This window comes from Phacochoerus africanus, chromosome 8 (genome assembly GCF_016906955.1).
Source record: "Phacochoerus africanus isolate WHEZ1 chromosome 8, ROS_Pafr_v1, whole genome shotgun sequence".
NCBI lineage: Eukaryota > Metazoa > Chordata > Mammalia > Artiodactyla > Suidae > Phacochoerus > Phacochoerus africanus.
This window is the reverse complement of record NC_062551.1, coordinates 146,873,776-146,900,242: the sequence shown is the minus strand read 5'-3', so window position 1 is coordinate 146,900,242 and position 26,467 is coordinate 146,873,776. Positions and strand designations below refer to the sequence as shown.

At 46.4% G+C, this 26,467-nt stretch overlaps 1 long non-coding RNA gene across 2 annotated transcripts; it reads right to left on the bottom strand.

The window, feature by feature from the left end:
• Positions 1–10,129: 10,129 nt before the first annotated feature.
• Positions 10,130–21,278, bottom strand: LOC125132010 (uncharacterized). 2 transcript variants are annotated; one of them, XR_007136118.1, is made up of 4 exons: positions 21,149–21,278; positions 20,255–20,414; positions 11,244–11,292; positions 10,130–10,874 (listed from the first exon to the last, which is right to left on the bottom strand). It is a non-coding gene; the product is annotated as an uncharacterized LOC125132010 (long non-coding RNA). The 2 variants fall into 2 exon arrangements; XR_007136117.1 differs by having other exon boundaries at positions 10,130–11,292.
• Positions 21,279–26,467: the final 5,189 nt, after the last annotated feature.

The following is a 26,467-nucleotide window of genomic DNA, read 5'->3' as shown; positions in this document are numbered from 1 at the left end:
TGCCCTTGCTCAGTGGGTTAACGATCCGGCATTGCCATGAGCTGTGGTGTAGGTTGCAGACGCTGCTCGGATCCCGCGTTGCTGTGGCTCTGGCGTAGGCCGGTGGCTACAGCTCCGATTCGACCCCTAGCCTGGGAACCTCCATATGCCACGGAAGCGGCCCAAGAAATAGCAAAAAGACGACAAAAAAAAAAAAAAAGAAAAAAAAGAAAGGAAGCTATTACCACTAACATTAAAAACTGATTTTGGGAGTTCCCATCATAGCTCAGCAGAAACGAATCTGACTAGCATCCATGAGGACACGGGTTCAATCCCCGGCCTCATTCAGTGGGTTAAGGATCCGGCATTATCATGAGCTGTGGTGTAGGTCGAAGATGCAGCTCAGAACCCACACTGCAGTGGCTGTGGTGTAGGCTGGCGGCTACAACTCCAAATGTACCTGTAGCCTGGGAACCTCCATATGCCGCAGGTGAGGCCCTGAAAGACAAAAAGACAAATAATAATAATAATAATAGCAATGATAACTGCTTCCAACTTGAGCACATTATTTAATACCACAAACCTCAGTTTGTGATGATAGTGATATTTAACCTATAAGGACTGCTCATTCATTCATTCGACAAACATGTGAGCACCTATTATATACCAAGCCTGGCCCTAATTGCTGGGGAATTCCATCATTGAGCTAAAGAGACATACAACAGCCCTCATGGTGCTTACCTTCTAGTGAGAGCGAGGCAGCAAAAAATACAGTTAAATAAACTGAAGTATGCTAGTGTGAACATACGATGCAAAAGTCCTATGAGAAAATAATCAGAGTAGGGATAGGGAGAAGGTGGTTTCCATGAAAGAATTAAGATAATACAGGTAAAAAAAAATACTGCATGGAAAGGATATGCGGCAAGTCTTCAATCAGCATTTGCTATAATTACCATGGGGACTTCTGAGTCTGCAGGACCTACAGTTAAATGCATCATTCCACTCCTGAATTACTGAACAGGACGTATGTATTCAAAATCAAAACCAAAAGGAAGCAGGTCCCAGTGTTATTTTTCAGGCAGAGGAAGGAATCAACGAAAACGTCATGACTATGGGGTTCGGGTATTGTCTCACCTGTACAAAGACTCAGGTAAGAATCTGTAGGAAACATAGAAATGCAGAAGCTGAAGTTTGAACCGAGTTCCATCAGGTAAGTGATCGAATTTTCCTAAGCCTTCTTTCCCACCCCCCAACTGACCAGGGCTGTTGGGACATTTCGGATGTAAACACTAAATAAATACATATAAACTATAATACACACATAAAAAACTGGGCACACAGCAGGTACAGTTAGCTTACATTATTATCATTGTCCAAACAAACTCATCTGAATTTTCAGAGATTTTTCGATGTGTTCAGAATGAAAAAACAAGGCAGTATTCCTCAAGAGGGAACATTCCACAATCATGTGTTGCTAAGAGTTGGACTTAAGGTCACTTGTTATGAGAACAAACCAGGAGAACATAAGGAAGCGTTCAACTGATTAAATGCTCAGTCCAGTGCTTAGCCTTGCTAACTCCTTGGCTGCAGTCGTCAGAATTCCAGAAAACGCAAACAAAGACACACTGATTCACTCAAAAGAGTTCTTGGTACAAATCTGAGGATTTCACCAAAAAGCAGCCTAGCAGGATTTATGAAGTGTGCTCCCCTCCACAGAGCCTGCACATCGAGGAGATACACAGGCTCCCTCTAATCAGCCCTATTTTCCCGGAGACCTCTGCAGCACTGTCCTCTGCTCTTACTACTTTGGGAAACGAGAACTGAATTTGTCCTGTTGGACTTCTTCTCATGAAGGAACACTACAAGGAAGGAGATCTCTCCGCTTTCCCAGAGGGGCAGGCATCCCCATCTGTCTCACATCCTCAAGTTCTGAAGCCAGCGAAAGCTTGGAATATTCACTGTCTGCAACCTACACCTCAGCTCATGCCAATGCCGGATCCTTAACCCGCTGAGCAAGGCCAGGGGTCGAACCTGTGTCCTCATGGATGCTAGTGTCAGATTCGTTTCTGCTGAGCCACAACGGGAACTCTGGCATCAATGCCTTTTCTACTACTCATCCCCAAGACCAGGGCAGCTAGTTCTAGAACTGGAAGTACCTCATTCGCTCCAGAAAGCACAATAACCCTTTCTCTGCCGTCAGGGGGCTTGCATCCAGCAATCTCCCCCTCCCAATGGTCGCTATGATGACTTCAGAGGCCTCCAGGGACAAAGGTGTTGGCCTTGCTCAGTCTAAGTCAGTGCTTCTCAAATGGTCTGCGGTGAAGAAGCAGTTTGTTCTCATTTCTAATCCATCATGGACCGACACTTTCACAAAACACAATGAAAATGAACTGTTAGAAAATTGTTTATTAAAGACACAAAATGAAAGCCAATGTTTTCATTACTAGAGTCAACAGACATAAAGCTACTGTCAAATTGCTTTAAAACTTTTAAATGTTTACTCACAACTTCTGCATCTCTCCACAGGTTGCAGCACTAAGTCACTGTTTAGCCATGAACATTTACTTAAAACAAAACACAAAGCCAACTCACCCCCTTTCCCTAGTACATAAGATGATGTATGCAGGGCGGTGGTTGGCACGCAGTCATCACCCACTGAATATCACCTATGACTATTGCTGTTTCCAGGCTGGTGAAAGAAGAGGAAACATTCCAAGAGTCTGAGATGCACGTCTGAATTCCTACTCTTTTCTTACTGATGTTGGACAAGTATCTTCACCATTCTGGGCTTTAGTTTCCAAAATTTGCATTCATGGTGAGATGATTTGGAATCTAACATCCAGGGAGTACCCTCCATGGCTCAGCGGTTAATGAACCCGACTAGGATCCATGAGGATGCTGGTTTGATCCCTGGCCTCGCTCGGTGGATTGGGGATCTGGTGTTGCTATGGCTGTGGTGTAGGCCAGGAGCTAGGTATCCGATTCCATACCTAGCCTGGTAACTTCCAAATGCCACAGGTGCGGCCCTAAAATACAACAACAACAACAAAAGAATCTAACATCCAGATCAATAACTCATGAATTTAACTGAAACCCAGAGTGAAAAAAAAAAAAAAAAGACACCTGTGTGTTCCAGTACTCAAACTCTCACACACACACACACACAAACAGGCAACTGCAAAGTTTCAAGAAGAAATATTACCTTCCTCTACGCTATGCACTCAGAAATGTTCTCATTTTTTAAAAATTATTTATTTTTTTTTGTCTTTTCTAGGGCCGTACCCGTGGCACACGGAGGTTCCCAGGCTAGGGGTATAATCAGAGCTGTAGCCACCGGCCTGCACCAGAGCCACAGCAACACCAGATCCAAGCTGCCTCTGCGACCTCCACCACAGCTCATGGCAACACCGGATCCTTAACCTACTGAGCAAGGCCAGGGATCGAATCCGGAACCTCATGGTTCCTAGTCGGATTCGTTAACCACTGAGCCACGACGGGAGCTCTGGAAATGTTCTCATTTTTTAAAGTGCTGGTGTGAAAAATGCTGGAGCAAGTGAGCTCTGGGGTTCCCACCCTTGACAGTACACTGCAGGGGCTCACGACGAGGAAACAGGTCCCTGTCGACAACTTGGTTCCAGATAGGACTGACACTGTCAAAGGCAGGTGCGTCTACAGGTTTTTAGTTTTCTTACTGTTACTTGTTTTTTAAGGCCGTACCCACGGCGTATGGAGGTTCCCAGGCTAGGGGTTGAATCTGAGCTACAGCTGCCAGCCTACACCACAGCCACAGCCACTCAGGAGCTGAGCTGCATCTGTGACCTACACCACAGCTCTCGGCAACGCCAGGTCCTTAACCCGCTGAGTGAGGCCAGGGATCGAACTGCAACCTCATGGTCCTAGTCGGATCCGCTTCAGCCACGCCACGATGGGAACTCCTATTTTTGTTTTTTAAGCCAGCTGGCTGTGCATGGGGATAGTCTCAGGGAGTCTACCCATCCCAAAGAAGTACAGTCGAAGCTGTGGGACTCGCCCCCCTGGGAATTACTTCCAGGAAACACCAACTCCCACCTACCCCCACCCACGGTGCCTTCAGGCAAACATGCCAGGCCCTGGGTGGCTGGGAAATGTCCTGGCTGGATTCTGCTTTCTCACTCGACTGCCTTCTGCTCTGGAGAAAAGGGAGGGGACGTCAGTGGGAGACAACAGACTGCAGGAAGCGCCAGGACGGAACCAGCATCTCTACTCCTTCACATGGTAGAAGCAGCGGGTGAGAGGCCTTGCGAGGGAAATAGTGACACGCAACCTTCTATCTGAAGGGATCTTTTACAGTCCTTTCTTCCTTTTAATGAGTAATTTTAACTGTTTTGATTTTCACCTCAGTGAAGAACAAAACATTAAATTATTTTATGCCGAGTAACAATTTTTTGGTTTTTTTTTTTTTGCTTTTTAGGGCCGCACCCACCGCATAGGGAAGTTTCCAGGCTAGGCGTCGAATCAGAGCTACAGCTGCTGGCCACAGCCACAGCCACGTGGGATTGGAGCCACATCTGCGACCCACACTACAGAGCGAGGCAAGGGATCAAACCTGAGTCCTCCTGGACGCCAGTTGGAGTCTTTATCCACTGAGCCACAGCAGGAACGCCCCGCATGCTCAGTAACTTCTACTCTTGTGCTCTAACGCCCCTTTCCTCTTGAGTGGTAAGGGCCACAAAGGACCCCTAACCAAGCTGAGTTGCTAAGTGTTTCATTTTGATGAGGACATAAATCCCACGTTCACTGTCAGCGCTCTCCAGCCGGGCGAGGCCCCAGGCTCCAGGGCTGGGGTGGAGGAGTGGGGTGGTCTCTCACCCCGCCCCTCCCCTTCTCCCTGAGCCCACTCTCTTGGTTGGTCCCCTTCATAGCTACTCACAGTGAACTTGAGAGCTGGTTCTGCTGAAACGAGATCTTGCTGAAACGAAGCTCTGCATGAAATGGGTCTCAGCTCTTCAGAAGCTCCATAGCGGGTTACCCGGTGAGCCACCCCTCTGGGTGGAGATGAGTTTTCTGCCTGACCAGAGAGAGGCTTGTCCTTTGAGATACCACCCAGACGCCGGCTCACTCCTGGGGTCCACTCGTGGGTTGTGGGGCTGCCCTTCTGAGGGGGTACTGGCCAGGTTAATTTAAGTCCCAAGCCACCTTCCACAGATTCATCCCCCTTGACAACGGTGTCCAAGAAACACATCCTCGTCTACCGAATCTGGCATCTCACCTTCTTTCCTCTCTCTTCCTGGCTCCTTTGCTTAGCTTTGCAGAGGCCGGACATGGAGAGCTCTTTCTGGGACAGCCAATGACCCACCAATTTTCAGACAGAAGGTGAGCTCTGGGGAATGCTCCTGAGAAAACTCCTCTCCCACCGCCACCTCTCTTTCACTTGGGTGGGCGTCAGGGACCAGGGCAATCTGAGGGTTGGTTCTGCTGAAATGGCAGCTTTTGAAAAGTTTGGCAAAAAAATACTAGCCACAGAGCCGTAGTTCTCTGATCATAGAAAAGCAGAGATTTTTTTTTTTTTTTTTTTTTGCCTTACTTGCAGCATGCAGAGATTCCTGGGCCAGAGATCAAATCAGCCCCGCAACAGTGACCCAAGCCATAGCAGCGATAACACTGGAACCCTAACCCAATAGGCCACCAGGGAACTCTGAAAAGTGGGTAGTTAAAATACCTTTTTAGGAGTTCCCTAAATTGTGGCTTGGTGGGTTAAGAACCTGACACAGTGTCTGTGCAGATGTAGGTTCCATCCCTGGCCTCACTCAGTGGGTTCAGAATCCAGCATTGTTGCAAGCTGCGGTGTGGGACGAGGATGAGGCTTGGGTTGGGTGTTGCTGTGGTGTGGGCCGGCAGCTGCAGCTCCAATTAGACCCCTAGCCTGGGGTGTGGCCAAAAAAAAAGAAGAAACAAACCAACCAACCACCTTTTTAGCTGTGGATTTGGCTAACCCATTCTTAGAAGAGAGGAAAGACTCCATTCAGCATCTCACACATTCAATTTCTACTGCAAACCACATGCCAAGATCTGTGCCAAGCACATAGCAATGGATACAGCCATGGTCCCTGCCCTCAAAGAACTCACCATCTAAGAAGATATTAAACATACACACCCTCCAAACATGTACATCTATGTAGTCTAACTGTGACAACTACACCGCAAGAAAAGCCAAGTGCCAGGGGACTGGACACAGTCGGTAGAAAACTGCTTGGGATCCAGCGGGGTGGTGCCTACGACCAAAATCTGCTTTCCAGAGCATGACCTCTAATGAGAGCTTCATGATGAAGGAGACACAGCCCAGAGATGCTTTCGACTCACAGCTAATAACATGTGATTCTGCAGAGAAAGCTGTTGCTGATTCTCGTCTCTGTTTTTACTTTCCTCATGTTCAAATTTCAACATATAATAGGAAAAAAACACTTTTATGATTGACAGCAAGCTATAGAATGTTTTTAATGAGGCTGAGAGTACTTGAGTTCCAAGTCCATTTAGGATGCGTTTTAAAACTTTATTTTAAAGTACTAATGCTATTCTTTTCAGACATTGTATTTCTACATTTTGAGAACATGAAATACACCACTTGAATGTTGCTTTAGTCACCAAATGGTCTACATACATACATACATATGTAGATGTGTGTGTGTGTGTATATATATATATATATATACACACACACACATATATAATTCATAGGATACAAACATATAATAAACATTGTTTTTGGCCGTGCTCAAGGCATGCCTGAGTTCCCAGGCTAGGGATTGAACCTGCACCACAGCTGTAACCAGAACTACAGCAGTAACAAAGCCAGATCTTTAACCCACTGAGCCACCAGGGAATTCTGTATAATATACAGTTTACACACACACACACACACACACACACACACACCTTTATCAGGACTCCAAAGAGGTAGGCAAAGGAGGCAGGTGGAGCATGGAATGCATGAAATGGTCCAGTGCATTGCCCAATTTCACCAGAAAAGGCATACGGCCAGCATCAAATGCCCCATCGCCTGCCTTCTTGCTGAGGCCGTTGTCTCATTCTGCCTTTGGTACTCTCACTGCTATTATAGTTTTATCTTTTACAGAATTTTTAAGTGATGTTAAGCTATGTCAGAAACCCTGGAAATATGTCTAACAGTCTACAGATTAGAGAACTTTAAATGCATAAAGACGTGGGGAATTATACTTTAATTGCTTATTTGAAATAGCAATTATCTTCACACTGGACTGTCTAAAGAAGAGAGCAATCATGGAGTTCCCGTCGTGGCGCAGTGGTTAACGAATCCGACTGGGAACCATGAGGTTGCGGGTTCGGTCCCTGCCCTTGCTCAGTGGGTTAACGATCCGGCGTTGCCGTGAGCTGTGGTGTAGGTTGCAGATGTGGCTCGGATCCCGTGTTGCTGTGGCTCTGGCATAGGCCGGTGGCTACAGCTCCGATTCAACCACTAGCCTGGGAACGTCCATATGCTGTGGGAGCGGCCCAAGAAATAACAACAACAACAACAAAAGAAAAAAGAAAAGAAAAAAAAAAAAGAAGAGAGCAATCAACTCAGTCCTGTTGTTAGCTACAACACAACAGTGCTATTACCCCGAAATGCTTTTTTTTTTTTTTTTTGAGAGAAGTGGTAAAACAGACATGAAATTTACCATCTTAGCCACTTTTAAGTGTATGGTCTGTGGTACTGAGTACATCCACAATGTAACACCACCACCATCTAGCTCTAGAATTTTTTCTTCCTCAATAAATCTGTTCTTGTTAAACATAAGTTTCCCCATTTCCCCCTTCCTCCAGCCCCAGGCAATCACTATTTCTCTTTCTGCTTCTATGAATCTGACTACCCTAGGAATCCCACATAAGAAAACTCATACAGTATTTGTCCTTTTACGCCTGGGTCATTTCAATTAGCCAGGGTCAAGGTTTATCCACTTTGTTGCATGTGTCAGAATGTTCTTACTAACGCCAAATAACATTTCCTTGTATGAATATGCACTTTATTTATCCACACATCCAACAACAGACACTTGGGTTGCTCCTACCTTTTGTCTATTGCGAATGATGCTGCTGTAAACACAGGTGCACAAATATTCGAGTCCATTCGTTTGGGTACATAACTGGCAAAGTGGAAATACCGGACCGTATGGTAAGTCTATGTTTAATTCATCTTCCCAGTCCAAAAAATACACCAATCACACACCGTACCTTTTTTTTTTCTTTTTTCATTTTTTTTTTTTTTAGGGCCCCATCCGCACAGCACATGCTGGTTTCCAGGCTAGGTGTCCAATTGGAGCTGTAGCCACCGGCCTACACCACAGTCACAGCAACTCGGGATCCAAGCCACACCTGCAACCTACACCACAGCTCACAACACCACCAGATCTTTAACCCAGTGAGCAAGGCCAGGGATTGAACCTGTGTCCTCATGGATACTAGTCATGTTTGTAAACCACTGAGCCGTGACAGCAACTCCCATACCTATGTGTGTTTTAAACAAAGGAGTGGAAAAACCTTGTCAGATTTCTCTTGCATCACTTCTCACTCAACCTGCTGGAACACCTCACACGCACAAACTCCCCCAAACTGCCAGGGACCTCCAGGCCTAGGCAAGCCTCCCAGAGCTCCTGCTGCAGGCTGAGACCCAGGCTTTCCTGTTGACAGGAAACGGGACCCAGGATGGCTTGGTCTGTAGAAATGCCCTGAGTGATTCCAAACTACACCCAATACTCAGCTCTGCAACAGCTCTCAGGCTCGGGTGTGGACCCTGAGGTCAAGGTCTGGCAAGTGAAAAACCTGAATTTTTATAAAACTGGTCATGGGAAAACAGGAAGATCACAGAAGGTGGTGAAATCCTCACCAAGGCCAATGATTGCACAACACATCACTCCCTGGAGCACATTTTTCCACCTGCTCTAACACTAAAAATTTGGGAGTGTTTCGAGTTACTTGAGAATTTACCCACCCCAGCCATTTTCCCTCTTAAAAGCTCTTCCAGGGTTTCTGTCAGAAATTCCTTTTCTGTTTAAGGAAATGGGAAACTCCAAGGAACCGGAGGATGAGCAGTGTAAGACACAACTGGGCAGAGCCATCCCTCCTTGTAATTAAAACCATCGTGTGGCCTGCAGTCTAGAGAAATCCCGGGTATACGTGGACACGTGAAGGTCCTGGGCCATAACGTGGTCAACGCTACGTGGAAAGCAATTCAGGGCCAAACAGGTGTGGCTCGAGGCGTTCCTTCAGGACCGGCCCTGTCTGGGTGGAGATGGGGGAAGAAAGAGGTCAGGGAGCTGTGACCAGCAAAAGAGCACAAAGACCAGGACTGTCAGACTGTGTGAGACAGACGCCACCTCCCTAACCTGCCCCCAGGTCCCTTTCTTCTGCGCTCTGCCCCAGTGAGGACTTGAGAATAAAACTGGCTTATGACATGGACTGGCCTGTGTTGATGAGTGGATAAGGTCTCTGTCCATTAAAGGGTCACACATGAGATTTTTTCTTCCCTGGCTTTTCTGAGCCCTGCGGCAGAAGGGCCTGGCCTCAGCAGGCTCTGTTCTCTCTGCTCACTGTTTTGGCTTCCTCCACCGGTCAGCTTTCCACAGCCTGGGAAGGTTCCCAGATACAGACGTGAGCCTGAGACAAGGTTAAGAGGTCTGTTTAGGGCAAGAGGCTGAACTCCATGAAATCACCTGAGCCCTGCCACAGGCTATGCGTGACCACAAAATAAGGCCATGCACTGATTCTTGTCTGAGGCTGCTGTTCCATGTGTACGGCTTCTGCGGGAGTCCTGGGGGAGGAGGGCTGTGGGGAACCCTGGGTTCTTCAATAACCCCACCCCAACCCCGAAAGCACTCTCAAGGACATAGGACGTAGAGCATGCTGTTAAATTTCCTGGTCTTTTCTGTGCACCTAATGCTGGGCTGGTATTTATAGCTTCATATCCTTGAAACTGATTTGTTCTAGATGTTACTGCAGAGCACTCTTTAATGGATAAAAGTAAAATCATCTGCATTTTACTTTCATGCAAAGATGACAGTGGCAATAACATGAGCATTCAACAAACATTTTCTTGGGTTAGACTGGATTCGAAACATCTTCAGTTGCTAAAGAAACAAAACATGTCCCTATCCACTCCTTCAGCACCAAGACATAATTTTATTTGCGCAATAACACGAACACATGAATACCGTTCAACGTGCGGGGCTTTTTTTCTCCGTGCAAGTTGAATTTTATGTGGAACCTCTATTGATAGGTAAGCATCAGGCTGTTGTAATCAGGTGACTTTTTAGGTTTCTCAAAGCGGCACAAATTTCTCAGAATGACAAACATTCCAGAAATACGAATCCACACTTAGCGCTTATCTGATACCAGTCTCTTCAAAGTTCCAAAGCTCTCAACAGCACATCTGCTCCGCACACGAGGGAAAACCACTACCCAGCCCCTCGTTGCACCGCGCATCCCCGAACGAGGCGAAGACGGAAGCAGGAGCAATGTCCTGCGCGCGCGCGCGGGCGCGAGGGGCGGTGCGGCACAGGGCCAGAGGCTTCCCGGGTCCCTGGCACCGTTACGCAGGCCGAGCCGGTCCTCCGTCTTCCTTCCCGGGCAGGATGGGGGCTCCTCGGCTGGAAGGCAAGATGGCTGCCATCCTTCAGTTATCACAGTACTGTACCTTTAGAATGGACAGCATCAGCACTGTGATAACTGAGCCAGGGCAGCCTGTCAGTCACTGGGTCGGCCGGCAGCTTCCTTTCCGGCGGGGAGGGGCCGTGTGACTCCCTCCGAAGGCTCCCCAGGGAGTGAAGGACCAAGAGGTCCCCTGCGGCTTCGAGATGTGGCCAAGCAGAAGAGAAAGGAGGGTCCCAGCCCAGTAACCGGTGAGGCTGAAACAGGAAAAGGCCCAGGTGAAATACAGGTAAGACGGAAACACCCACACGTGACTTCCAGACAGGAATGATGAGCCACCGCTTGCTTACGCGGCAGAGGCGCTCCATGGCATGCCATGCGGGGACTCACTGATTCCACCTCCCTGACCTCAATCATGCACCCGATAAATATTAACTGAGGGACTACCACGTGCCCAGACCTCTTCGAGATGTCCAGGAAATGAAGAGAAACAAGACATGGTCCCTCTCCTCAAAGAGCTCAGCAGCAAATCTGGCAGTAATTTCCACATGTGCCTAACATTCAATAATTTTCTATGTGCTTTCCGCTTTGGTTTTCACAAGACCCCTACGGGATTAATTACTCACTAATTCATCACAGAAGGATTCTGGAACCAGGTTAGGTACTGTTAGCCCACTGTACCGAAAGAAAACAAAGAATCATTGTACAACCATAAATGTAATAAAATTCATTGAGCAATGAAAATAATAGTAATAATAATAGTAACTATCAAAAAAAAAAAAAAGAAAACAAAAAAACCTAAGACAGGTTAGGTGATTTGCCTGATCATACCACTAAGCTGCCTGACCCTGGGTTCAAATCCATGTCTAATGATTGAGCCTAGAGCTTTTCTCTACCCCAACCTAGCCATTCAATTCCATCAACTGGATAGTCAGCTTACACGATTTATGCCAACAAAAAGATTTCTGAAAACATCTACTTTTGGCCGAAAATTTTTAGTTTTCTCAGTATCTCAGATCATGAAGCAGAAGCCCATGGAGGTTTTATGATTTAAGAAGAAATACACAATAGCAAAAATAACCAAAAAAACAAAACTTTTATTGTTCTTGCTCTGAGTGCTGAGAATGTATTCCAATTTGTGACACTGATGATAACGTATTTACAGCACACTTGTGGGGTGTTTTTTCACCACAGTTAATGTAAGTCTACTGTTATGGTGAAGGATCTCTAACAACCTTTGGAATGCCTTTTTAAAAATCAACACAGGGAATTCCTGCTGTGAAACTGGATTAAGAATTCGACTCCAGCAGCTTGGGTTGCTGTGGAGGTGCAGGTTCAATCCCCAGCCCAGCACAGTGGGTTAAAAAATCTGGCATTGCCACAGCTGCAGTATAGGTCTCAGCTGTGGCCTGGATTTGATCCCTGCCCCAGGAACTTTCGAGTACTGTGGGCACAGCCCAAAAATAATAAATATAAAAATCAACACAATACATTACTTGCTTTGAAATTATCTATAACTTTGAGGTGTACCCTAAAGTCATTCAGGGATGATTCTTCCTTTCAATAAAAAGTACAAAAAGATCCTGAAACTGGAATTCATGCTTCAGCATACCAATTTATTAAAGCCATGATTCACTCTTTTCCCATGTCAGTCATAAGTTCTCAAGTTATTTCAATATGAGTGGAACTTGAGAGATATTTGAAAAATAATGACGTTTCCAATTAGGCACTTGCTCGGTTTCAAAGACTCATTATATGCAAATTAAACATTAGCATTGTACTTCAAATACGTTAGATGCATCAAAATCTTCAAGTCAGCAGAGATCAGAAAATAGGAGAGGACAGTGAGTCTAGCTCCACCATCACATTTAAGCACTGTGAAACTGACCTTATCTTCAGAAAAGCTATGTCCAGTGAAATAATCCACCTACACACAAATTAAGACAGCATCTCCAAAGTGAAAAAATATCTCCAAGTTAAAGAGGTCACTGCCTAGGTCTTAGCCAACTGATGTAATACAGAGTTGAAACACGAGAGGGCAACGAAGATTAAAAAAAAAAAAAAAAAAAATTGGATCCCTTAACCTTAGGTTCCTGGAAACAGTTGCACATTTTCACCAAAATTATAAACATCTGCTACATGAACAAAGATACTGTGGTTATCTGAGAATAAAATTTTAGATAGGTGATCCACCAAAAAGGATAAAAAGATTACCACCTAACATTTCCTGGCCATAAGTTCTGTCAGCTATGGAAATGAATACTTAACTCTGAGACCCTTGACGGTAGCTAAGGATGGAAACAAATAAAACTCTGATATACTTAGAAGTTCTTAGACTTCTTCGCAAAGACGGAGTACCGATGCACCTGAATGTCTAAATAAGAGGTTGACAAATAGGAACTTAATGTTTATAACGTGCTGCAAAGCTGAAACTCATTCTATAAGCCATGACCCCAAATCAGACAACAAAGATTTTCCATACAAAAAGTAAAGAGTATTTCCCTATTTTTCTCTCACTTCTTTTTCTACTGAAATTGGGGGAGGGGGAGAATCAGAGAGCCAAGAAGACAAGTCATAATAAAAAGCAAAGTGCCGTTATTCTGTCAATAGCTGAATTAATATTTTCTCAGAAAAATTCTAAGTCAATTTCAAAGAAGAAAAATATATGGGTTTTCAGAATTGTATTTTATAAATACTAATAAACACTTAAAAATGCAAACTTTATTTCTTCTTAGAAACTATTCCCTATAAATGTGCATTAAAAAAAAAAACTAAACAGAAACATTCTTCAATAGATTTTACTTTAAAAATTGAATTTTTTTTTTTTTGCCTTTTTAGGGCTGCACCTGCAACATACGGAATTTCCCAGGCTAGGGGTCAAATCGGAGCTGTAGCTAACAGCCTACACCACAGCCACAGCAATACAGGATCTCAGCCCTGTCTGCAACCTACACCACAGCTCATGGCAATGCCAGATCCTCAACCCACTGAACAAGGCCAGGGTTGGAATCCGAGTCTTCATGGATACTAGTCAGGTTCATTACCACTAAGGCACGACAGGAACTCCAAAAACTGAATTATTTTAATTTAAAAAAAAACAGATGACTGCAGGTGCTCAGGCTACAGTAGGGAACGTTACTGCACAGTAAGAAGAGGAGAAAAAAACAGTGACGCAAAATGTTTTTCTCCAGAGATCAAACTGACTTTAAACTCAGTTATTCTACGATGAAAATGATACAACTGAGAACAATTTCTTCATGATGCATGCACCAAATATATACCATCTAGAAAATCAAGTACTACTGGCAAACTGACATACTAAAAACGTGCTTTTAGATCTTGCAGAGTATAAATGCACAAAAAAAACATGTCACGATCTCTCTTGTCAAGAGAATGCAATGAAAACATGATGATTTTGAACTTCTAGGTATATGATTATACATTAAATAAGTGGGAGGTACCATGAAATGAGCTGCTGGCATTGTAAAATATTTGACAGTACTTTAAAACTGTTTACGTAGGTTAAATTTTTTTTTTCTTTTTTTCTTTTTGGCTTCACCTGTGGCAAGTGAAAGTTCCCAGGCTCGGGTCGATCACACTGCTGCAGTGACACCACCAAATCCTTAACCTACCATGCCACGAGAACTCCATAAGTAGGTTGTTTAATTAATCCACTGGTCTTTTACTAAAGTGTGATTTTTTTTTTTCTTTCCCAACCTGAAAACCATAGTCCAATTCAGTGACATTGTAAAATGCGCAAATTTGACCAAATTGTCATGTTATAAAAATGTACTATCAACAGAAGATGGCAAATGTCAACTACTACTTTGTTGGAAGTACAGAGAAGGTATACTTGCATTTTACTGAAAAGTTTTGCTGTTAAAAGTATTTAAAAACTGAAGTTCCCATTGTGACTCAGCAAGTTACAAACCCGCCAGTGAGGATGAGAGTTCAATCCCTGGCCTCGCTCGGTGGTTAAGGATCTGGCGTTGCTGTGGCTGTGGGGTAGGCCAGCGGCTATTCGACAGCTCCAATTTGATCCTTAGCCTCGGAACTTCCATATGCCGCAGGTGTGGCCCTAGAGAAAGAAAAAAAGAGTATTTAACAACTGGAATTCCCACTGTGGCACAGTGGGTTAAGAATCCCACTGTAGTTAAAGGATCCGGCATTGCCGTGAGCTGTGGTGTAGGTCGCAGACGCAGCTCGGATCTGGCATTGCTGTGGCTACGGCATAGGCTGGCAGCAACAGCTCTGATTAGACCCCTAGAGTGGGAACCTCCATATGCAGTGGGTGCAGCCCTCAAAAGACAAAAGACAAAAAAAAGAATACCACTGTAGCAGCTCAGGTTGCTTCATAGGCATGAGTTCCATCCCTGGCCCGGTGCAGTGGGTTAAAAGGATGCTGCATTGCTGCAAATGAGGTATAGGTCGCAGCTGCTGCTTGGATTCAGTCCCTGGTCTAGGAACTTGCATATGCCAAGGGTGCAACCATAAAAAATTTTTAAAAAAAAAATTAAAAAAACCCTTTTTCTTTTCAAGTTCCCAGGCTAGGGATGGGAGTTGCAGCTACTGGCCTACGCCACAGCAATGCCAGAGCTGAGCCACATCTTACACCGCAGCTTGCAGCAACACCAGGTCTTAAGCCACTGAATGAGGCCGGGGATTGAATCTGCTTCCTCACGGATACTAGTTGGATTCTTAACCCACCGAGCCACAAGAGGAACTCCAAAAAATAAAAAATAAAAATTAAAGAAAAAAAAGTGTTCAGAACCTAACTTGTGCCAAGGTTAGTGGGAAACCTGGAGTAAAGAGGTTACTCATTTTTTTCTTTCTTTAGGAGAAATAAATTGGCCAAAAGGGCAAGGAAAAGCCAAGAACAACTGCTTTGTGCCAAGTCAGCCCAATTCTCAGAGAGAAGCACTAACTGGGAGGAACTGCAAGGCGGTGACCTTGTTTTACCCACTCCAAGCACTCACATCGCAACAGTCACACTGCGTAACCTTGGTAGGTCCGTACAGAAGAGAAAAACTAACACAGAAGCTATGTGTACAAGCAAAGAAAAGACATGTCTTAGTCCTCGGTTGTTGGGGATTTTAGTCCAAAAAGGCTTCAAGAGACTAAAAACTTACAAGGAAATGGACCCCCCCACTTCACATTTCACAGATATTAAATTTAAATAGATCTTCTCTTACATGGGCCTTCCCCTTTACCCACGGACTCAGCATACACAGTTTTAGTCCACCCGTCTATACTTTTGGATGTTGCGCGAGATTTAACTTTTCCCCCCGATTTTCACAGTCTGCTTACAAGTCGATGTTATTCTGTTTCACCTCTGCTACTGTACCCTTTAGAATAACTAGTCGAAAATACATCAGCTGACTTCAAAATGATCTACCCCTAGCTAACCATCTCCTGGCCGTCTCCAATTAATCTATGATTTCCTCATTACCGGCAACACTGCCATTTCAAAATGCAGAGTCTGGGTTCTCAAACTCCCTCTTCCTGGACAGCTAAGAGGGGGCAACACCAAAGACTAGCACTGACCTCCACCTCTAGAGCCCTGGGCTGTTCCAGAAACACAATCACACTCCTCTTTTCTGCAGAGTCCACCATTCTCAGAGCTTCTATTCCTACATCTGGAAAAGGAACACACTTCTACTTCCACCACGTGGAAAAAAGCACTTTTCTTTCTCCTTGTAACACAGAGGTCCTGCGCTCGGTATGAAGGGTGGTATCTTAAACTGTGACTGAGGAGTTCCCGTCGTGGCGCAGTGGTTAACGAATCCGACTAGGAACCATGGGGTTGCGGGTTCGGTCCCTGCCCTTGCTCAGTGGGTTAACGATCCGGCGTTGCCGTGAGCTGTGGTGTAGGTTGCAGACGCGGCTCGGATCCCGAGTTGCTGTGGCTCTGGCGTAGGCCGGTGGCTACAGCTCCCATTGGACCCCTAGCCTGGGAACCTCCATATGCCGTGGAAGCGGCCCAAAGAAATAACAAAAAGACAAAAAAAAAAAAACTGTGACTGAATTTGGCACCGTTCACATCTTATTTCCTCACATCAACAGGCGCGGTCCTGACATCAGAGACTGTTTTCTTCCTGTCCCTTCACAGCATTAATCCCAGTCCTTTCCACAAAATGCAAGCTCTATAAATACGTGACTGATCACTGATCAACTTCTTGATTTCCCAGGGAGTCTCTAAATAGGTCATCCACAAAAAATGCACGTAATGCCTCTGTCTGTGAGTCTACAGGCAAAGCAATCAACAGTTTGTCCTCTATAAAAATGAGCCGACAGTACTAAATGCCCCCCAAGTTCCTGCCAGTGCCATCACTGAATCTAATTAGATCAAACCAAACCCCAAAGACATCTCCGTTCAGGTCAGCAGGATAATTTTTTGGAGGAGAGGGATCAGTAACCCTGTGGGCCCAATCACCACCAAAGGAACTAGGAGGTGGAGCAGAAAGCGAATGCAGAGAAAGGGAAAATAAGAGTGGTACCGCTAAAATGCCACCAGGTGTCACGACTATTACCATGCCACACACTGTTCTCTGATATATTCTGGCATGCCCAGGAGCCTTATACAACAGCAGCTCTTGCCAGACACACGGGCCCCTATATTTTCCCAGGACACCCCTAGGAGCCCTTCCAGGACCCTGGACTTCTCTATGGACCTTCCCCAGTGGGGCATGCCTCCCGCAGAGAAATCTGGGAAGAAGTCACCATTAGTCTCACGTACTACAATTGTCACTCTGTGGGCCCCCGAACGTCCACATGGAAAAGAGCAGGTGAAAGTAAAGGGCTGACAGACATGAAGTAACTGTTTCAGGCAGTCACCTCTTTTGAAATTAATCCAGGGAGAAAAAAGGAACAAAGATATAGATCAGTGCTGTCCCGGCAGTAAAAAGCAAGCCACGTACGTAACTGCAGATACTCCAGCAGTCACACTGTTTAAAAGCTAAAAAATAAATAGGTTCAGGTGGCATAACAATATATTTCATTTCTTGCACCATACCCAAAATATTTTCAGTAGGACGTGTTATCAAAACCAAAACTATTACTGAGGTTTTTTTGTACTAAATCTTTGAAATCCTGAGTGTATCTTACAGTTATAACATCTCAATTCAAACACTAAATTTTCATCAGAAATATTCAATCTGTATTTAGATTTCACAAAATTTACAGCTTACAAAGGAGATGCATATGCTGGAGCTGTTTCCTAACCAAATGAAGTTTTCCAATAATCGAATGCATCACCAGTTTTTAAAATTAAAGTTAAAAAAAAAATCACTTCTTCATCATCCTCGCCAGACTTCAGCTGCCTGTCAGCCACCTGTGACTAGTGGCTGCCGTTTTAATGCAGGTACAGACAGTCCTATCACCTGGAGTCTTTGACGCCATCATCCTTCATGCAGCACGTCATTCTACAGCCCCCACCAAGTACTCAAATTATGCCAGGTGTTTTCTGCCCTACTTCTAATCCTTAAAGTTTGTTAATACTTTAGTGATGATCATTTATGAAGCAGCCCTTCCTGAAGGCTGAACTCTTTCAGCTGAAAGAATCCGGGGGAAAAAAATGGAGACATCCTGATTCAGACATGGGGTTCGTTTTCGAGGTAAAGGTGGAGGATCCTGACATTGCTACGTTTTGGCCAGGATATTATTCACTCTGCAAAAGTGGCAGGCGTTGTTTATAGTAAGCCTCTCAACTTCCACACTCACAGCAGCTGTCACTGCATCCTCAGATTCCTCGCCTGCAAGTGCTCCCTCCCACGCCCTCCTCTACCTCTAGCAGACTCTCCAGAGCACATTCTTGCAGCCCCTCTTTAATTCATTCTGAAAAGTGCCTGTTATTGTTGACATACCAAAACATACGAAGAATTCAATACACGAATCTCACACCATCCTATGAATCATTCATTGATCTAGGTACCCAACTGATATTGAGAAAAGCTTTTCTGAATCTACATGGAAAGTACCTCTCTCCCCTGCCCCAAAGGAACCAATTACACAAACCACAGTTTTCTCTCCCCATGTTAAAGTGCAGGGCTCCTCCTGCAGCTGACTTAAGAGTTATCTTCTAAATGGAGCTGGATTCTGAAGATAGTACTATTTTGAGCTGTCTTCCTGTTCTGAAGCTCAAGTTGGAAGGGCTGAGGTGGTGATATTATGGAAGGGAGACTGCTGGCTTTCCCAGAAGGGTCTTCTCCAGCAGCTCTGGAAATGCCATGGGGGACATGAGGGGGAACGTGCTCTTCTCATCGCTATCCCCTCCCCTCCCTTTTGAGTCCCAGCTATTCATTAGCTGGCAAGAAAGCAAGTTCAAATAAACGTGCACACATATCTACATATTTTGCTTGTTAAGCAACTCCAAAATGAAAAGACTACGGAGAAGGAAAATGCCTCACATTAGGGAAAAGGGATGACAACCCCCCCATCCCCACTTCCATAAACATCTATCATAGGACTAAGGGCAAGGGGGGGGGGCAGCTGATAAGAATAAAGGGATTATAAACTCAGGAAGCTTGAAGGGGAAATGCTGTTGGGCATACTCAGGACAAAAAGAAGACCCCTGGGTGCCTTCTCTTCCACTGTCTTCTCCTCCCTTTTGGACTGGTTAGATTTAGGGCAGGGTGTGCCTTCAGCTTGGGAGGCGTGTTTGGCTCTGGAGAACCAAGAGGGGCCAGGGTGGAGCCCACGGAATAAGAGCCAGAGACTGGCTGCTTAGGCCAGATTCTAGGCTAAACTCTCAGGGGAAGAATGAAAGGGGCTGTGGGGGGAGAAGAGATGACTCCATTGGAAGACCCGGTGGGGAATAAAGAACGCACGCTAAGCTGAAGGGGGGTCACATCTCTCTCAATCTAAACGCAGCAGTTAGCTGCTGGTTGCTAGCATGCAGATCCAGACGCGAGAAAAAATGCCAACACATCTATGGACCACAACTTGCCGGGGCACGGGGTTGGATGTACCCAGTGCCATCAGCAGGTGAAAGCAGCACTTTCTGGCCAATACTGGGACGGGAAGCTTGGCCAGGAGCTTTGGGGAACAGAGGATTCCCCGCTTTCTCAGCTCACCTCTCCTCCAAAGGGAGGAATAGGAACAGAGGTGGTCCTTCTCCAAGAAGGTGGCAGCTGGCCTGCGGGTAGTTGTGCGAGGAAAAAGCTTCCTCGGCCGACCAGGAAGGCAGGGAGAAGCCCGAGGGTCAGCTACCGGGCGGTCTCCGGCCAAGTCCCCTCCCCCTTCTTGAAAACCGACCGGGACCGTCATAAATTACAGGCGGACACCCCCTTCCCCAATAACGTTTCTAATAAAAGAAAGAGCTTCTCTTGCCTACTGGAAAAAAAAAAAAACAAACTGCAAGCTCTGGCTGAAGGAAATAAACAGGTGAGCCTCAAGAGGAAGCGGGAAGAGACTGGGGATGGGAAAAGGAACGTGTAGGGAAATCAGGATTCCCCGCCCTCCTCGCACACCCCTCCCCTCTCGCCCCGGAGAATCTGCGTGGCAGGTAGGAAGCTAAAAATGCCTCTCTGACAACCCCCCCTTCTCCCCGCCCGGCGCCCATTCTCCCTCCTACCCCAGGTCCAGTGTCCCGGCCTCGCGGTAGCCCCCGGTGCCCTACGCGCGCGGGGCTCACCCTCACCCCGGACCGCCGCCGCGGAGACTCTGGTCTTCCTCTCTCCTCCCTCCTCCTCCTCCTCCGCCTCCTCCTCGCAGACTCCTCCCGCCGGATCCTTCATGTAAACAACATCCAGGCTCTATTTACAGTCGCCGCCGGACGGCGAGGGACCCACGCCAGCACCCTGGAAGAAGGCGGGGGTGGGGGGAAAAGCGAGTGCGCAACATTTACACACACCCGCCCCGCCCCTCTGCGCCGCTGCCCCGCTAGGGGGCCGGAGCGGGGGTGCTGGGGGGCTCCCCGCGCCCCCGTCCAACCTGCGCCGCTGCTGACAACCAAGCCAGGGCCAGAGGTAAACCGCGGAAGGGCCCATGGGCGAGGTCGCCCCCCCCCCCCAACCCCGCAGGAAAAAAACACAGCCCAGCCACCACAAGCCCAGTCCAGCAACACCCTCTAAGTCCGTGCGGGAGTGCGGCGCCCCGGCTCTCTCCGTGTCGCCGCCCCAGCGCCTACCCCAAGGTGGCGAGCTGCGTGCAGTCCCCCACAGCGGCTGCAGGCGGGCGCCCAACGCCGGGCTGCGATGCACCCTCAGCCCCCGCCGCCGCCACCGCCCGGCCCGCCCCGCCGGCCGAGTCCGGCGGCTGCGTGTGCGTGTGCGCGCGCCGCGGCTGGCCTCGCTGGAACGGCTCTCCTCGCCCCTTCAGCGTCCCGCGCCCCGGGGCGGGCGGTGTCCGGCTCCAGCGCGCCGCGAGATCCGGACGGGAGCGACCCGGCTGGCGCTCACCGCGCCGCACCGGCGCGCACACGGACGTAGACACTAGGCGCACTAAGCCCCGCACGGCCGCACGCCTTCCGCCGGCGCTCGACTCCGCGCGCGCCCCGCCGCCCCCGCGCCCGGCACGCCGCCCCCACACCCACCTGCGCCCCCGGGGGTCCAGGGCCCCCCTTCCTTTGTTCTTCCCGCTATTTGCATGAGGATTATCTAATGACGCAGCAAGGATACAACGTGCTCGCCACAACGTGACCGTCGCCATTTTTCTGTTTTTATTCTGTCTCTGCCATGTGATAGATTGGGGGGGTGGGGTTGGAAAAGGGAGAGAGACTGGATTAAAAAAAAAAAAAAAAAAACTTCCGGGTCTCATGACCGGGAATGGAGAAAAACAAAAGGGAGACGAGACACAACTCCGAGGGAAGGAGATGTGTGTGTGTGTGTGTGTGTGTGTGTGTGTGTGTGTGTGTCTGGGTCTGTGTGTGTCTGGGTCTGTGTGTGTGCGCGCGCACTTGCTCGCCCTTCCCTCCTGAGCTCGGAGAAGGGAGGCTCACGCAGCGAGCTAGGAGCATCTTCCCACTTAGGGAACCCCGTGACCCGGGTGGGTCCAGACTGAACCTCCTAGCCGCGGCGGTCATGGGTCCGGGTCTCACACTCGGCTCTAACGCTCAGCGAAGCTGTCGGCTTGGTCCTTTCCTCTGGCCGCCTCCACTTGCCGGTCCACCCCAGAGGTCGCGCTTTCCCAGCGGGTGTACGGTTCTGGGTTACGTGTAGAGAAATCTCACTAACACCATGAAGGAGGAAATGGTAAAGTTTAAAGGCTACTGTATTTCTCAAGGTTTAAAATAGTTTGCTTCGGCGCTGTTATGCTTGACAACCGCGTGAAAACACTATGCAAAATCTAATATTGGTTCGAATCCTTTTTTCCTCTCTTTTTCTACTCCCTTTTCTCTCTCCCGAAAGCTGGACACACCCTTGTGTTCTGTTGCGTGGGGTGTGTTATGTGGCGACGGACCATCCATCGCGGATTGACTTATTTAGGAAGAAATTTTTACTAAATGGTTGTTTAGGGTCCGGGAGCCTTGTGTAAGAAAAGGCATGGAGCAAGGTAGATTTGTGTTACCCTCATCTCATTCACATTCAGAGGGCGTGATCGACATTGCATTCTCTCCTATGTCTCGTGTTCGAGGGTTGCTGGAGAAAAAAAAAAAAAAAGTTATATGGGAACTCTGCCACATTTTTCAATGAGATATAGAATTTTGTGCTTTTGTTTACTACTGTATTTCCTCTGGCCACTTTCACTTTTGTTTCTCTTTAGTTTCCTTTCTGGTTTCTTGTCCTTTTTCGAAATTCAGCAGAAATGGACTTTTGAGTTAACTAGAGTTCCTCACTTTACAGGCGAAGAAACCGAAGCCCTGAGGAGTGACAGAATTGCTCCAAGTCTCACATTTAATTCGAGTAAGCCCTGCTCACCTGATACTTGTTAGAGGGGTGGCGATAGAGAGTGAGAGAGGGGGAAGCTAACTGAGCGACCTAGAGCAGCAGTTCTGCTCTGTGAAATTCGTATCCTAGACATTAAAGATGGAGCGTGCTCACCAGCTCATTCACGTCCTGGGAATGGGGTAAACTGATGACTTCTTCAAAATCTCCCCTCTTGTGATTTGACACCACAGATTTTGACATCTGTTAATGCAGGTTCTGCATCACCTTTCACGGGAATGTTTGCCATCTCACTGAACAACCCTCCATGATTGCTATGAATGATTTTTCCTAGACTCACAGAGGTGACCACTCCCCCTTTGTACACCCACTGTGTCCGTTCTATATTAGTTTCATGGTGCCTTTCACACTTCACTGTTCAGGACAGTTGATGCACCTCCCTGAGCTCCAGAGTGGGCTCTGAGGATCAGGGCCATGTTCATGTTATATCTTCTATGTTTAGTACCCTGCCTGGCAACGAATGAGCCAATGAAGGTCTGAAGAGGATTTTTTTTTTTCTATAATGCCTTCCCAACCAATTATCTTTAGGAAATTCCAGGCACGTCTTTGGTGAAAGCAGAAGGCCGGAGATGCTGATTTTTACACCTTTACAGACCATTTTTGGCAGGCTTCTTATTTACAGAGCCAAGCAAAACATAATTAGCTTTCTTAATTTTTTTTTTTTTCTTTTTAGGGCCGCACCCTTGGCATATGAAAGTTCCCATGCTAGGGGTGGAATGGAGCTGCTGGCCTACATCACAGCCACACAGGATCCAAGCAGCATCTTGGACCTACACCACAGCTCACAGCAAGGCTGGATCCTTAACCCACTAAGCGACGCCAGGGTTTGAATCGGCATTTTCACGGATAGTAGTTGAGTTCGTTACTGCTGAGCCATGACGGAAACTCTGCTTTCTTGATTTTTTTTTTTTAAACCAACTGTCATCTCTCCTCTTTTTACAATAATTGCTTTTCCCTCTTCAAATAACATATAATTCATAGAATTAGTTATGCCAACACTTGTCCTTTGACTTTTGCTCTCATAGACTCCAAAAGATTGGTGAAGTTTAAACTGATTTTACCCCGATCAGCCTGGAAATAAATGATCAGAGGCAGCATTCTTTTTTTTTTTGTCTTTTTTTGCTATTTCTTTGGGCCGCTTCAACGGCATATGGAGGTTCCCAGGCTAGGGGTTCAATCAGAGCTGCAGCCGCCAGCCTACGCCAGAGCCACAGCAACGCGGGATCCGAGCCGCGTCTGCAACCTACACCACAGCTCACGGCAACGCCGGATCGTTAACCCACTGAGCAAGGGCAGGGACCGAACCCGCAACCTCATGGTTCCTAGTCGGATTCGTTAACCACTGTGCCACGACGGGAACTCCAGAGGCAGCATTCTTTATGAGACTCTGATTCTTCCTGGAACCCAGTGAAGTAAGTGAGGAGGCTGACAGTTGAACAAGCTGAAGAGGGCTGCTGGAAAGACGTCAGTGTCTGGACAAAAAGTGCACATTTGCACATTTGAAAGACTGGAGAATAGCTGACATATGTAATTATATTTACAGCTGGGAGGGGGGTCTGGACTGTCACAAGTGAGCTCATAAACGTCCAGTTCAATGAGGTTCCATTACATATCTGAACATGAACTGCATGTATTCCTTTGGATGGGGCAGAGAAGTTGGTGTTACTGATCATAATATCTAAAAGCCATGTGTTTCATCCCAGGTAATGAATGCGAGAGTAATTTTAAGAGCAATAATACCAACTTTCAGCAAGGTGGGCATGAAGCCTAGTTGTATGTAAAGTCACGTGCTCCCTTAAATGCAAAGCTAAGCACAGAAAACAAGATTCGCGGTTCAAAAATACAGGCAGTACCTCCATATCGCTTGTCTTCCACGCTGAAGCACTCACATGGTTTTAAAGATCAGACTTTAGGAGTTCCCATCGTGGCACAGCGGAAACGAATCTGACTAGGAACCATGAGGTTGCAGGTGCAATCCCTGATCTTGCTCAGTGGGTTAAGGATCCGGCGTTGCCATGAGCTGTGGTGTAGATCACAGACACAGCTTGGATCTGGCGTTGTTGTGGCTGTGGCGTAGGCCAGCAGCTGTAGCTCCGATTAGACGAACCTCTGTATGCTGCAGGTGCGGGCCTCAAAAGCAAAGTAAAATAAAATAAAGATCAAACTTTAGTCTTCTGGGGAACTACAGAGCTACTGATTAGAGAGAGCTCTTATAAGCACAGTCATCTTTCATCTTTCCAACATCCACTTGAAAAAATGACAATTCTCGGTGTGTGAGACGGACTATGGAATCAGGTCCTAATCTCAGCTCTGCTGATCTATTAGCTGTGTCATCCTGAGTAAGTTATTCATCCGTTCTGATTCTGTTTCTTTACACATAAAATAAGGATGACAACGCCTAGCTCAAAGAGGAGTTTTTAGAATTGAAATTTAGCCAAAACTTAATAAAATAGGTGTCAAGACATGGCATGATACTTGGAACATGATTTTTAATAACAAGTAGCTGTAATAATGTTTTTATTATATTTTTATTTACCCTATGCACTTTCTAGAATTATTCTATCCATCTTGGCTTCCTGCTCTTGACCTTTCAACAAACCTGCCATGGGTGAAAGTTCTGTGACTAAGAAGATAAATAATAAGTCTGCCTCCAAGTTCATACTTCAGGCTTGGAAAAGACACATATGTCAATAACTATACTGATACTGGTGGACTGAAGACACCTACTTGGTTCATACTACTTTATGATGAGCTACCTGAGAAATATTTAAGATCTAGATTTAATAATATGCAGGCAATAAGATATATACACCTCAATGTTCATTGCAGCACTATTCACAATAGCCAAAACATGGAAGCAACCTCATATTCATCAACAGAGGAATGGATAAAGAAAATGTGATAAATACACATACATACATATACCATTGTGTGTGTATACTTAGCCATAAAAAAAAAAAAACAACGAAATAATCCCATTTGCAGCAACATGGACGGACTTAAGAGTTAGCACACTAAGTGAAGTGAGCCAGAGAAAGACCAATATCATATGATAGCGCTTACATGTGGAATCTTTAAAAAAAAGATACAACTGAACTTACAAAACGGAAATAGACCCATAGACATAGAAAACAAACTTGTAGTTTGAAAGCAGGATGGGGATGGATAAATTGGGAGTTTGGGGTTAACATATATACATTACTATATATATATATAAAATAGATAACCAAAAAGGACCTAGTGTGTAGCACAGGGAACTATGCTCAATATTTTATAATAACCTATAAGGGAAAAGAATAAGAACATATATGTAGGGGTATGTATGTATTATATATACATTTGTGTATATATATACATATGACTGACTTTGTTGTGTACCTAAAACTAACAGAACATTGTAAATCAACAATACTTCAACTCAGGAGTTCCCGTCGTGGCGCAGTGGTTAACGAATCCGACTAGGAACCATGAGGTTGCGGGTTCGGTCCCTGCCCTTGCTCAGTGGGTTAACGATCCGGCGTTGTCGTGAGCTGTGGTGTAGGTTGCAGACGCGGCTCGGATCCCGCGTTGCTGTGGCTCTGGCGTAGGCCGGTGGCTGCAGCTCTGATTAGACCCCTAGCCTGGGAACCTCCATATGCCGAGGGAGCAGCCCAAGAAATAGCAACAACAACAACAACAAAAAAGACAAAAAAAAACAATACTTCAACTCAAAAAAATTAATAGAAGGGAATTCCCGTAGTGGTACAGGGGAAAAAATTAATCTTACTAGTATCCGTGAGGATGCGGGTTCGATCCCTGGCCTCGCTCAGTGGGTTAAAGATCCGACATTGCCGTGAGCTATGGTGTAGATAGCAGACAAGGTTGGGATCCTGAATTGCTGTGACTGTGGTAGGCCGGCAGCTGCAGCTCCAACTTGACCCCTAGCCAGGGAACTTCCATATGCCATGGGTTCGGCCCTAAAAAGCAAA